This window comes from Pteropus vampyrus, unplaced genomic scaffold, assembly GCF_000151845.1.
Source record: "Pteropus vampyrus isolate Shadow unplaced genomic scaffold, Pvam_2.0 Scaffold59, whole genome shotgun sequence".
NCBI lineage: Eukaryota > Metazoa > Chordata > Mammalia > Chiroptera > Pteropodidae > Pteropus > Pteropus vampyrus.
Window position 1 is genome coordinate 5,711,079 of NW_011888840.1, and position 13,996 is coordinate 5,725,074.

Below are 13,996 nucleotides of genomic sequence, written 5' to 3' on the forward strand. Positions count from 1 at the left end.
TGCAGGCACGGTCCAGAAATGAACTAGTTTTCACAAAAACCCTCAGAGGCAGGTGCTATTTCATCTCTCCTTTTATAGCTAAGGAAACGTAGGCCCAGGTCGCCACATTTCTCCAGCTTTTACATTTCTCCACGGCTTTTACCCTCTGGTACCAGGATTCGAACCCAGGCAGTCCAGCTTCGTTGCCCGTGCTCTGGGATGCATGAAGCCAGCGCTCGTCTTGTTCCAAGGATGTGTTATACAGCCGATGCTGGTGTGATCCCCAAAGCTGTACGCAGGGAGGTGGTATCGTGGGCAGCGGGGGGGACAGTGGGGTGCCCCGTGTAGTTCCTGGGTTCCCTGCTGCTCCTCGCACCACTGGGCAGAGCCCCAGAGTGGGCGCACACGCTCTCAGACCTCGATTATGATTTCTGAATCACTGGCACCAGACGCCCAGCTGGGTGGTCAAAACCGAGGGCACCTGACAGAAGGCGGGCAGGGTGGGAGTTGGGAGACCGGAGCTGAGGTGAGGGGCATGCATGGGCGAGGAATCGCATCAGGGACCCACAGAGTGGCCGGTTGGCTGACTGATCTAAGGGTGGGGGAGGTTGTAATGCATTCATCTGAGTGAAAATAATGATTTTGCATCTACGGTACCCACCTTAGTAAGCTTTATGTCTTCTTTTATTTGAGTCTCCATCTGGGGAAGACAGAGCAGATTATTAAAATCTGTTTTTCAGATGAGAAACTGGAGACCTCAAGAGAGAGAGGAACATGTCCGAGGCTGTGTGGGGGACAGCTAGGACTTGCCAGAGGATTTAGGATTCCGAGTCTGAAGTTCAAGTGTCTTGACCTCTGTGATCTAGGGATGAGTGCCTTCCATTGCTCAGTGACTCCAGAACTGCAACTGTGCACGAACGCATCCAATGACAATGTCACCACCGTGCCGGACCCGTTCTGAGCACGACATGTGTATTAAGTCATGGAGCCCTCGTGCCTCCCTGTGAGGGATGTACTATCAAAGCAGGGACACCGAGGCCTCAGTAAGCTGTGTGTGCTTCATGCAGCTCATAATCCACAGCACCGGAATCGGAGCCCAGCCGTGGTCTGGGTCCTGCACTCCTCTCAAGGCTATGTGTTCCGTGGAATGGGGCGGGTGGGCACCTCTGAGGCTCTAAGGGAGGAAGGGCAGGTGGGAAGTGGGGACGTCTCCTAAATGCTCATCCATCTGAGTGCATTTTGTATCAGTCCTCAGACGGCTTTCTAGGTTTTCATCGTATTCATGCATTTACTGAATATTTATTAAGCAACTACTGTCTTCTAAGCGTGGCTGGATTCTGGAGAGATAGAAGTTAAAAACCTGTGCCCGCAATCCTAGGAGCTCTGCTCATTGCAAACTCCTGAGGGAAGGGAGGTAGGAAGTGAGCATCTGTTCTGTGCCAGGTGCTACTTTAGACCATTACAGACATTCTCTGTTAAGCAGCTCAGCCTATGAAGTTCAAGGAAGCTGAGAACAAGCCAGGTGGGAAATGACCGGAGTGGGTTAGAATGTGGGTCAGCCCGCCACTCCCGGGCCCAGCTTCTGCTTCTCTGACAGCCCCTCACCTCTTCCCTGCCGCCCTCCAGACCAACATATAGAAGAGGCCCCTGTAGAGTTTGATAGGCTGAACTCAGTTCCTGGGAGCAGGGGATTGGCATTCTCTTAACTGTCCCTAATTCTTGCCCTCTCAGGTGTGTCTACCTGCTCTGGTCTTCCCCAGGTGCAGTAAGCACTTCTCAGAAGGGCGCCCCTGCACTTGGCAATTTCGTCATCTGCGGCAAACCTAGGATAACAGAAGTCCTGGAGGCTTCGCCGATTTCTTCCTGCTCGATGTTTCCCCTCGTTCTCTAGAAGGGATTGACTGACGCAGCCAGTAGCGATATCAGTTCAGCTTGTCCAACCCAGCCCCTGAAATTATTATTATTATTGCAGTTTCAAAGCTGGAGGGGCCATAAGCCCGCCCCCTTTCTTAGGCAGAGGGGTAAATGGGGGAAATTGGGCTTCTGAGAGATGGGCCAATTGGTCCCAGGTCACACAGCTAGAGGGTGGCAGGCCTGCTGCAGGAACCAGGGTCAGACCTTGGTGATGCTCCCTGCCATTTGTAGATAGGTGACACCCTTCCTGGAAAGACAACAGCTTGGGGACGTTGCAGATAAGGCTGCCTGGGTGTGCCTGGCCGGCCCAGAATAAAAGGATTACCGAGAGAAGTTAGGAATCAGCCTTCCTTGAGGTGGGTCCTACAGATAAGGATGCTTTTGAAGTTCAGTTGGTGGCAGATAGGATCTCTGTGGAGGAGCCTTCTGGATGGACGCCCCCTGATAGAGAAATCAGCAGGCTGAAGGCAGAGAAAGCCAACTCATATCTCTGGAGGCCTCGGCTCTGCTTAGGCACTTCCTTCCTGTCCACCCTTGTTCTGGAGTCTGTCTCCACTTTGCAGATGCAAACACTGAGGCATAGATAATCGTTTCCTGTTTGTTTGTATTTTAAAAACCCGATGGGGCTGTCATTGTTTCAGCTTTCTAAGATACTTCAAAGTGCAGGGTGCTTCGCAGCAGTTTAATTGAGCAAACAGGCCGGGCCAGGCCCGGTGCTGTGTCTGGGAGCACAGAAACAAGGACCACACGCTCTTTTCCCTTAGGGGACTTTTGGTCTCCTGACAGCGAGATTAAGATGAGAATCATGTAATCACAGCAGAGGGAATTAGTGCCCCGAGATACATTATTTTTCCACGGAGAAGGCAGTCCCCGTGTTTGAGCAGTGTTTACAATATCGTGACCAACTTTGCATAACCCTCCCCGATGTTCTGGGCTCATTTAACACATGTTCATTCCGACAAATACACTGTGCACTTACTACGTGCCGGACACAATTTTAGGCACGGGGACACGTCAAGGAGTGATCTGTTCGTGGGGGAAGCTGGTCCAGCAAGAAGTCTGTGTCGAGTCAGAAGCAGAGGCTGGTGAGGTCTTGGGTCTGGCAGCCCACTCTGCTCCCATGACCCTCAGTTGGCACGTATGAGGAGTGAGCAGCTGGATGAAAAATACCTCCAGAGTCTCTCTCTTCCCAGTTCTGGGATTATTTATTCCTCAGGCAGCTCCTGTCAAGGGCCGGGGGACTGACCAGCAGGGAGCTCACAGCCAGTGGCAGGGAAAACCCAGCCAGAGACCCCGGAGGAGAAGTGCAAGTGGACGTAGCGCGTGGCAGGGACGAGCGTGGGGGCTGCTGGACAGGCAGGTGGGGTGATGGAAGGGTGGGCCGAGAAGGGTGCACCTATGCCAGGTCCCTGGGGAGCAGCATCTGCGGGGAGCCTTTTTCCCTCAATTAGCCTTCCCAAATCGGCGCCTTTTCCCACATGGTGAGTCTGTTCTTTCATGCCAAATGGGTCTGCCCTTCATGCACCTGGCCCGTCTCAGCTCACAGGGTACAGCAGCCAGTACCCCCAAGATGCCAGTGGGACCAGAACCGGGTGGCAGAGGTCTTTGAGAGGCACCCGGCGCTACTGGGCTTCACACCTCTGCCCTGGCTTCTTTCCCACCTGGAGGCAGAGGTCCTGTGTTAGTTTTCTGCAGCCGTTGTAACAATGACTATAAATTAGAAGCCTTAAAACCACTGAAATTTATTGTCTCATGGTTCTGGAAGCCAGAATCTGAGATCAGGGTGTTCGTGAGGCCGTGTTCCCTCCAAGGGCTGCTGCCGGGAGCCCTTTGCCTCTTTCAGTTTGTGGTGTCCGTGGGTTTGCGGCCGCATCGTTCTCGTCTCAGCCTCTGTCCTCGCGTGGCCTTCTGTGTCTGTCCCTCCTCTTCTCTTACAAGAACACCGGGATTTCGAGCAACCCGCCCCCCATCCCCCAACACACACACCCATTCCCGGATGATCCCATCTCAAGATCTTTAACTTCATTACATCTGCGAAGACCCTTTTCCCAAATGAGGTTACATTCAGAGGTTCAAACCCCTGCAGGCCCCAGCACTGCTGTGGGAAGCTGAGGGGTAATAAGCGTATTACCAGGGGAGAGGGCGTCCTGCGGGCAAAGTTAAGGGCAGGCAGCTAAAGATGCAGTTCTCCTCACGCCGTTGGTGGCCGTCCGGGTTCCGGGGGCCCGTCCGTGTCTCCTCCCCGCTGTCCTTTGATGCATCCGTTGCGGTGGGCCTCGTGCAGCTGGGATCATTTAGAGAAGGCGATTCTCGGGCTCCCTTTGAGTCGAGTGTCCAGGCCTCTGGCCCAGACGCAGGAGCTGGCAGTTGCCTTTGGATTATATCTATTTCAGCTCCATTCACGCTACTGGAAGGCCCTCTGTGGAGACCTCTTCTGTGCCAGGCGCTGAGCAAAGTGAGGACCCTCGACGAGCTCACTGGTGGGACAGACAGGGGCGTGGGAGCTTGCACAGAGGGGTCCCTGAAGAGGACGAGATTCGGCTCCCACAGGTGTGAGCACCTCCCAAAATATGTGCTGCCTACTCTGCGTTTTGAAGCCGAATCGGAAGGCTTTGCTCTGGCTGATGAGGTGGGAGGGGCCGCAGACCCAAGGGAACAGCAAGTGCATGCGGCTGATGCTGGGCGCAGAGCCCGGTCGGCAGGAGATGAGCCGGCTGCACGGGGCACCTCCGGTCTTGGTGCTTGAAGCTCAGTAGAGCTTCCATCGTGTCTTCTTGGCGATGCCTCCTTAGGAGAGGAGGGAGGCACGGAGTTATTGGATTTGCCTTTCGAAAAGATCTCTCTGATGCTACTGCGGAGTCAGGGCTGGAAAAGCAGCCAAAGAGAATGTCACAATAAATAGACTCATTGCAATTCCAGTTCTAGGGGTTTTGCAGGGGGGCGTGCCGGGAGGGTAGCTTGCTTCGTTTGTATTAAATTAAATTTCATTACTAAGAGGCCCATTAAATTCTGGTGGTTCAGTATAGCCGGTGTTTTCATAATGAGAAAAGCAGGATAATAATAGCATCTCGGAGAATGCAGACTTTAACAGTGGTTTTGTTTTTAATATTACCACTTTATGGTTTGGGGTTTGCTGAGGTTTTGGAGTCACTCGGTAGTCCTGAAAGGTGCTGAGAGGCAGGGAGTGTATTTCTGCCACCATTACATGGCCGAGGAAGTGGATGCACTCGCAGGGGACGTGAATTACTTGGGGTCACACACCTGGTAAGTGGCAGGGCTTCATTTGGGCCTCAAGTCTTCGGTCCCTAATCCTCTGTTCTTCTCTTCATTTCTGAGCAATGATTCCTCTCTCCCTGTGGAGGTATTTCCCACCACACCTCAGGGAGGCCACATGTAAATCGGGGCACAGAAGGTGAGTGGGGCTGGTTCCACTTCTGGGTAGCCAGAGAAGGCCCCTGGCACCCTCGGGTGGGGTGTCCCGTAGCCTGCACAGGCTGAAGCGGTCGCCCCGAGCCACAGATGGCTATTGAGCACTTGAAATGGGGCCACTAATTTCAGTAGCCACACACGGCCAGTGGCTGCCCCCATTGGACGGCCCAGGTCTGCAGTTCCGGGGCCATCTGACTTCCTTGGCTTTTCAGTCCGTGCCTCTGAAAGGCTTCCTGGTTCTCAGCCCGGCACTGCTGGTGAAGGGCCGGCTGGCAATGCTTAGTACTTCCAGGTAGAGCTGGGGACGGTGCCTGTCCATCACCCCCTGCTGGGCTCTTTTGCAGGTGGGACGTGATAGTCACGTTCGGGTCACAGTGGGTCCACAGTTGGGTTCCACTTTGTCTTTTAGGCTCAGCACTGGGAGTGCCTGCTGGTGGGGACATCAAAGTGTCTTCTTCCTTTCTCTCCCTGGGTCATGCTCAGAACCTTTCCCGCCAACACAGGCCCCTGAAGCATGGCAGGCGTGCTGGCTGGCTGAGCGGACCCTGAGCCTGAGGCCCCTCGCCCCGCAGAGACCAGCCTCCCCAATGGGCTGCTGATGCCAGCTCTGGAGAACTCATCGGAGGGTGGGACCCCTGACAGCTCCTTGGGTAATGAGTGTATCTGGTGGCTCCTGGGACGTCACCCGGGCTGATTGTAGCTTGCATGCTTTTTACAGGAATGGGTGTCCAGCCGTTGTGATAAAGGGAGAGGTCAGAAGGAGGGCAGAGCCTTTCTTTGAATGGAAAACTAGGCCTGGGGCCTCTAGCAGAAGATGAGGAATGAACTGGAAGAAGGGGGATCAACTCGCAGGGGGCTTGAAGGCGTAGAGGGGGGAGAGAGTGCCAGGGTTAGTCCTGCGAAGTGGGTCTTTGCTCCCCTCTCTCCCCACCCCTCGCCCCCAGGCCCTACTATGACACATAAAGTGGGCTCGTAATATGATATCAGTGGGAATAAAGATAAATGACAGAGGCTAGGGTTGGGGCCGCCCTGAGAGGGTGGCATGGTCTCAGTCAGGTGTCCGATCCGGACACAGCTCTGAGGTCTGTTCAAGCCCCTGCCCAGCCTCTAACACAAGGCTCGGTCCAGCTGGTTCCAGAGTGCGCCCCGTGGCACTGCCAGGAGCGAGGCCACTTCAGGAGAGATGCACTCCCTCTCCCAGCCTCCTCGGAGACATCTAAGGGATGGACAGCTGACCTGTTCAGTGCTTTTCCTGCCGTAAAGGTAGAAAGGAAGAGTATGCCAAGTACTTCGCGACTCCTTTAATCCCAGGGTCAGACATCTAGATGAGGAGATGACCTCTCTCTCGGGGGTTCTGTAACTTGCCCAAGGTCACACGGCAGGTCGTTGAAAAATTCTCGAGCACACACATAGGCCTCATTTCTGGACTGGAAAAGTCTGTCCTGTCAGTTCACCCCAACTGACATTCGTCGGCGCCTGTGGGATGCCTGGGTGCTTCCTAGCGAGGGCGCTTTGGGGTTAGAAGGCCCTGCGGGCCTGTGGCCTTGCAGTGCCTGTCCCTTCTCCGCGCTGTCCTCCTTCGTCCATGTCTGTGCCCAGCCAAGGATCATGCATGGGCGAGGGGAGCTTGGGAAATGTTCGTGGAAGGGTTGCCCGGCAGATTGGACAAACAGTCAGTCGCACAGTGTTTTCCAAGTGGCAGCTGGGGAGAAGTTCCAGACCTGTCAGAACCACGTGGAAGGTCCTGCAGGCACTGGGGCTGAATCGTGTCCCCCAAAGAGGTACATTTAAGTCCTAATTCCCGTACTTGTGAAGGCGACCTTATTTTGATAGAGGGTCTTTGCAGATGTCAAGTTAAGATGAAGTCACACTGGAGTCGGGCAGGCTCTGAGTCCACACACACACACACACACACACACACACACACACACACACACACACACACACGCTGTGTGAACACCGAGGGTCGCCAGCACACTGGAAGCTACGAGAGAGGCAAGCAGAGATCTTACCCACAGCCTTCCGAGAGAGGGTGGCCCTGCCGACACCTTGATTTTGGAGTTGCAGCCTCCAGAACTATGAGAGAAGAGGTAACTGTCGTGTTAAGCCACCACTTTGTGGTAACTTGTAAGGCAGCGCTAGGAGAGTCGTAAGGGAAATTCATCTAGTCCTGAGGTGAGGGTTTTCTCAGATTTTATTTAGAGCCCAGAATCGTGAGTGTATAAATGCGGCGGGACCCGGAAACCCGCGTCTGGGAGATAGAGTTTCACCCAGGAAGAGTGGCCCGGTGTCCCTCTCCAACGTCACTTTATACCCGGCACAGTGCCGCAGGCACCGCAGGGCCCGGAAGGCTGACGGCGCCGACACGTGACCCCGTGGTGACCGCGTTCTCCATTCCCCGACTGGAAGTCTCATTTCTTTGACTCGATCCTCAAGCGCCTCTAGAGTTTTGACCATTTCTCAGACCGAGTTCTGTTTCTAGTGCCTTTTACCAATGAAAAATCGTCATCATCGTCATCAAGATTTTTGTCATTCCTCGTACATACGGCATTGTAACTGCAAAGTTAGTATAGAAATGGATGAGGAAATGAAATCAGTAACCGCCCCGCCCCCCAACCAATCAGATTATTTTCAGATAGATAAGTCTGTCCATACATTAATCTATGATTTTGTACAGGCATAGGTAGAGGGGATATTTTGTAATCTGTCTTTATCTGACATTATATCTCAAGTATGTTTCCATTTTGCTAAAACGCTTTACTAATGATCATTTTTAAAGAGCGTGTAATGGTTCATCGGGTCGATAAATCATATTCAAAGCCAGTTCTCTGTTAAAACTTAGGGTTCCTAGTAATTTGCTATAATTCAGTGCTGGGAACATCATTGCACATATTAATTTTCTCAGGAAATCCCTTGGACACCTTCTCAGCAGAAAGATTATTGAGTCAAAAGGCACAGTTTTCTGACTCTTGACCCATATTGCTAAATTTCTTTCAAATAAGGTTGTTTATGCTACTACCGTCGACACCATAGCCTCAACACTGGGTATTATTAGTTTAAATAAATTGTAATTCAATAGATGCACATGGTCTCCTATTCACCTTATACATTTTTATCCTTAATGAGGCCTTTTTTTTTTTTTTTTTTTTTTTTTTTTGGTCTGCCTGTTAACTGACTCTCTTTGAGAATGCTGGTTTTGGCTCCAGCCAAGTTGGTTACTTCCCATGAGGACCCTTTCCAGTTGCACCTCAGCCTTTACTTAAAAATGAGCGAGCTTCAAAATCGAGCCTTTGCTCGATTTTACACCCTGGCTCCTGGATTCGAAGGCTGGGGTGAAAACCCTGCTCCTTGCTCTTGCAACCTTCGTGACTTCAAATTGACACTTGTTCCTCTAGAATTTGTCTTAAGAACAAGGCAGGATTTTTTTTTTTTTCCAGAAAGCTTCCAGACTCAACTCTTTCAATTATTTTTGGGCTTCCTAGCTATAAAGAAAGAAAGAAAGAAAAAAAAGTCCCCGTGAGTTCCTGTTAAGTGGTGCTGTTTGTGTATCTAGGTAGCTTTCTCTTGCTCACCACATCCTGTGGCTTTGGGAAGCAGAACCTCATCTCGATGTTCACTGCCTGTCAGTCTTTAGTGCCTGGCTCTCCCGCTCGAACCTGCCTCCCCAGGAGGCCGGAGGCTCTTTAGGAGAAGCCAGGATGGATTTCAAGAGCCTTGTTGTCCCTAAGGAAGACCGAAGCTTACATCTTACGGTTCCGTAGAAACGCCTGCATTCGTCTCGGGGGAAGTTGGGTGGGATTGGAATTTCAATTTAGACTGACAGAATCTTAGGGTTAAAAGAAACTTCAAAAGTCATTTTCTTCCCATCCGTATCTGGAGCGGGACTCCCCACTATAGAATTTCTGATGGCGGCTTTGCTGCCGCTTGCACCCCTCCCATGCTGAGCATTGTGTCTTCCTTGTTGAATAAAATCGACCTCATTCAGACTTAATTCCCTGAGAGACTGGGGGCACAGGGTAAAGCCAGGGGCATTTGGAGAGAGCTTCATTGTGCAGGTCTTGCTGGTAACACAGGATACTGCTCACCACATGCATTTAACTCTGGCTGTGTCTCGGGGACTCTCTGAGCCTCAATTTATCCATCTCTCACTTGGGGACAGTATAGCTGTCTCATCAGGATTAGTGATCCTGTGGGGAGCCCAGCAGTGCCCGGCACTGAGGAGGCTGGCGATGAGTGGCTGAAAGGAGGGTTTGTGTAGGATGGAGCTATCTGATGCTACGGTTTCCTTTGTCGCCTGTGCTGATTCTGGAATTGACAGAGACCTGTGGTCACTTGAGAGCATTTTCATTTGTGAGGAATTTTGGTCTTCTTCTGTCCTCCCCGCCTGGGGAGAAGTCACGTGACTGCTTGCATGGGCCTGTCCTGTGGGCGGGTGGCGACCTATCCGTAACTTTGACAAGACCTGTCAGAGGATCTGGGAGCTGCGATTTCATGATAAGGAAGAGACTGGTTTCTCCTCCTCACCGTGCTCATTCCTGATGTTTGTGCACTGAGGCCCTCCTTGCCTCCAGGGCTCCTCACCCAACCCCAGCCCGGCTCCAGGATGTGGTCCTGGGGAGACCATCTCTCACTGGGGAGGTGGAGAGGGTCAGCTCCTTCTACCTGGATTGCACGCCGCACTTGACATCCCTTTTGCTTCTTGAACCCGGCTTGGAGGGCAGAGACCTGTGGCTTTTCATTCGGGGTGCCAAGGCCCTGGGGTCACCACATCCTTGCCCACAGTGTGGGAGTCTCACACCCTCAGGCATTAGGCCTCGGGTTAGGGACCCAGCAACCCCCGCCTTTGAACTTGATGGCCTGTGTGTGAGAGGGTCTCCAGCTGCACCTCCTCTGCTGTCGACCTGCTGTGTGAGTTTAGACGAGCTCCTTGGTTTCTGGAGCCTTCATTTTTTTTCTCTAGTAAAATAAGAGGATGAATGTTGGACGCTATCATTTTGTTCTCGAGCCCTCAAACCCCTTGTGCAGGACTGAAATCTGTGTGCAGGCCTCATACAGGTAACTGCTGAAGGAGAGGTGTTTGGGTTAGAATGAGTTATGGCTCCCTGCTGCCCCACACCCAGCTCATCAAAAAGGGGCCTCACCGGAGACTCTTGAGCCCCTTGGGATCTGTGGAGAGCTGTTGGAAGGAGTAGCCCTGGGTGGTTCTTACACAGGCCTGGGACCTATGATTAAATAACACCAGCACCTGCTCGTGGAGCACGAGCTCTGTCGGGTGCTTTGCATAGGTGCTGCACGGTTCCTACGGGCATTCTGATAGGTTTGCTTACAGATAAGGCTGAGGCTCAGGAAGGCAGCTCCACCTAGCCCAGGTCGTGCAGGAAGGAAGTGGTGGAGCCTCTGATCCAGCCCCGCTTGCTCAGCAGCAGCCTCTGCGCTCAAACTGAGCATTGCTGCCTCCCTGTGACTTCCACCTGACACCTGGCATCCCGGCTGGCCCTAGACGTCTGCTCTTTGAGCTGTCATCCCTGCCCTCCCTCCTCTGATGGCCCCAGCATTTATTAAGCCTTGTAGATGCTGCTGGCTCAGAGATGAGTAGTAATAGGCCAAAGGCATCTGTGTTTCCTAGAATTCACTGCACTGCTTAACAAATAGCCTCTGTGACGTCACTCGTTTCATAACTTTCCTGAGTAAACTTTATCCCTCTCCCATTGTCCTCGACACTTACTCTTGTTTGCACAAGCTCCGGGCTCCTGTTTATTCCCCGTTTCCCTCAGCATGCCGTGACGCCGAGCATCACCCCAGAAATGAGGACATTTGGTGGGTGGGGCGGGTGCCTGGATGGGGATGACCCCCAGGGTCTGTATGCTTCTTAGGGGTACTAAGTCCAGGGTCTGGGGTTCTCTGGTGTTGATTCTGCCCCTGAGGCCACCTTCTCTGAATGGAGGCTCTGGGCACCTCCCCAAGTCCTCCCCTGCTTCAGGAGCACGGCCGACTAGGAGTTAGAAGCAACCGCTGACAGCTGAAGGGACGTACGATTTAAAAAATCTTGTGTCAGTTCTGAAGCTTGAGTTACCTGCTCTCACTTAGCGCCTTCTGTTCCACAGCCCTGACGGCTTCCTGTCACTGTAGGGTTAAGTCTCCAGAGGCAGCACTGTGTTAAGGACCTTCTGTCAACTGCTGCCTCCGCTGGTAGTGGAATGTCGTAGCCCACATTCGTGACGCTGGGTGTTATGGTTACGATTATGGGCGGCTTCCCCACTTTGTACTGCTGGGCTGTCCCAGTAGCCCCGTGATGAGGGCGTTGTTGTTTACTCTGTATCTGATGAGCAGACTCTGGACTCAGTTTTGCTCATGCGGATGTCTCTTTTTTTCCTCTTTTTTCTGCCTTCCCCATTGTCTTCTTTGCTGATCACAGGCCACCTTCTCTAGGAAGTCGTTCATGATTGCTTAGCTGTCATCTTCATTGTCAGTGTTATCTTGAGAACTGTGATAAACGCTACGTGGAAGATAATTTAACCTGTACCAAGTCATCATCACCTTTCATTTCGCATCTAGCTGCTTTAGATGTGACTTCTTTGTTCGACCACAGCTGTTTGTCCACCCATCCATTCATCACCTAATCGTTCAGCTGACATCTTACTGAGCTCCTTGCCCCTACTAGGTGCTGGGGAACAAAGATGAGGAAATGAGTCTCTCCCTCAAGGATCTGAGACTCGGCTACACATTAAAACAATGGCAGGTGTTTGCTGCTTCACGCTCTCATTCATTGGTTGTGGCCTTGAACTCAGGCTTCAGCCCTCTTGTCAGTAGGGTGCTCAGAGGAAGCATGGTCCGTTTACTGTCCTGGTCCTAGAGACTTCATCCTGGTGGCTCAGAGCCTGAGCATCAACGTAAGAACCTTCCTGATGCACATTGGACTCCCTGGAAAGCGAATGCTGAGATGTAGATTAGTAGGCAGGATGTTTATTATGGGGTGCCTTTGGGGTGAAGAGCTTTGAAACGGGGGGTAGGGGTGGAGGAGGACGGAAGCGGGGAGATATCGGGACTGGGCAGAGAGAGAAGACGAGCTGTGACAATGTCCCAGCAAAGGCCTCCGCCAACCCGTGGGAGCCCTGGAGCTGGAATGGCCGTTCAGAATTGTCCAGAATTGAAATGAGGGTTGGTCCATTGTTGTATGTGGACTCCCGTGGAAAGATGCATGATCTGAAGCAAGGTCATCATCTGCCAGCACTTTTCAGCCGCTGCTCTGGACGATGGCTCGATGGGTAAATGTTGGCTTTGTTCACCATTTTATCCCCAGCACCTAGCATATAACAGGCAGCTCGTGTTCTGGGGTATGGATTACTTAAGCTTTGTGGAAGCAGCGTGCTTCATTCATTCAGCCAGTATTTCTTATTTTAGCAATGGTTTTTTTGAGCTTCTGTAATCTAGGAGCTTTGGGATGGGTGGTGATCCAGCACTGGCTTCCTGGAAGAGGTGACCTTCATTCTAGGACCCCGTGTTGCCCTGGCTCCCTAGAAGATGGGGGGTGAGTGCGTAAGGGATGTTTTTCTCAGGGAGGGGATCTCCATCCAGCCCACCTGTTGGTGCACCTGTCCACCGTGGGGAATTCCCTGCCTAACTTATGCTCACCAACGTTTAAACTCCCAGTAGCCTGGAACTTCCCCAGGGGTCCCATTGGCCCAGTGACTTTACATCATTTGAGTAATGGGAGAATGGAGGGAACACTCTTTTGAGCTGAGTGGAAATATATATTCTCCTCTCTGAGTCACCAAAAACTACAGCCTAGGGTATAAAAGCAACCACACTATCTTTTTTTTTTTTTTCCTGTATGTAAATGAACTGTCATTACAGATCAGGAAGTAGAGACTCTGAGCTGAGAAGAGATGGAATCAGTGATTTTTAGATCTGAAATAGACCTAGAGATTGGCCAGTCCAACCCCCTTCCTTTGCAAGAGGCCCCCAGTGTGGAAGGGACTTGCAAGGTCACCTAGCAGACCTGGACTTGGGGAGAGGGGCGGGCGTTTGACTCTGCGTTGTGTTTGCCCGTACAGTTCACCATCACCCTTCCACCCAGCCCACTCGCCTCCCCACGGAGGGCACCAAGGAGGTGGCGTGCAGACTGGCCTGCATTGTGGCGTTTTTATCTGCACAGCGTGAGGCTTTGATGTTCGGGTGACTAGACCCGAGCTGCTGGTAGGGAAGGAAGTTTTCGGAGCTGATTTAATAATCTAACACCTCTGGGGTGGGAGGGGAAGTGGGAGGATGTTCGTGAGGGAAAGTCAAACGTGTCATGCAAAAAAGAAAGTTTGAGATGGGTCTCCCAGAGATCATCTGTGCCTTGTCGTGCTCCTTGGAAAAGATGCATGTCTGTCAGTGCGTCTACAAACAAGCACTGAGCAGCTACGGTGCAAGTGCTGGGTGGCTTTGCGGGGAGAACGCAGGGCGGGGAGCTGGGGTCTCGGCACCTTGCAGCTTCCCGCTGCAATGGACCAGGGCCCTTGGCTTCAGGGGAAGGACTGGTCTTGGTGCTGGCTGCGTTATTGCCCCAAAGTGCCCGCCTGCCTTCTGCCTGTGGAAATTCCTGGGCTCACATCCCAGCTCACCCGCATTCGAGATAGAAAAGCAGGGTATGAGGTTCCCTCCAGCCTCAGTTCCCTGCAGGGTGAGATGG

General features: G+C 52.4%; 1 protein-coding gene across 37 annotated transcripts in view; it reads left to right on the top strand.

Annotated features, from left to right (window-relative positions):
- The window catches only part of LOC105292562, a 713,386-nt gene that overhangs the window by 120,679 nt on the left and 578,711 nt on the right, over positions 1 to 13,996 (top strand). For 34 of the 37 annotated variants that reach the window (XR_002780492.1, XR_002780497.1, XR_002780494.1 and 31 more), the window contains one exon: positions 720 to 1,135. The exons of the other annotated variants lie outside the window; for them this stretch is intronic. The gene's annotated coding sequence lies outside the window, so the exon portion shown is untranslated. The remainder of the gene's footprint in view (positions 1 to 719; positions 1,136 to 13,996) is intronic. 37 annotated transcript variants of the gene reach the window in all.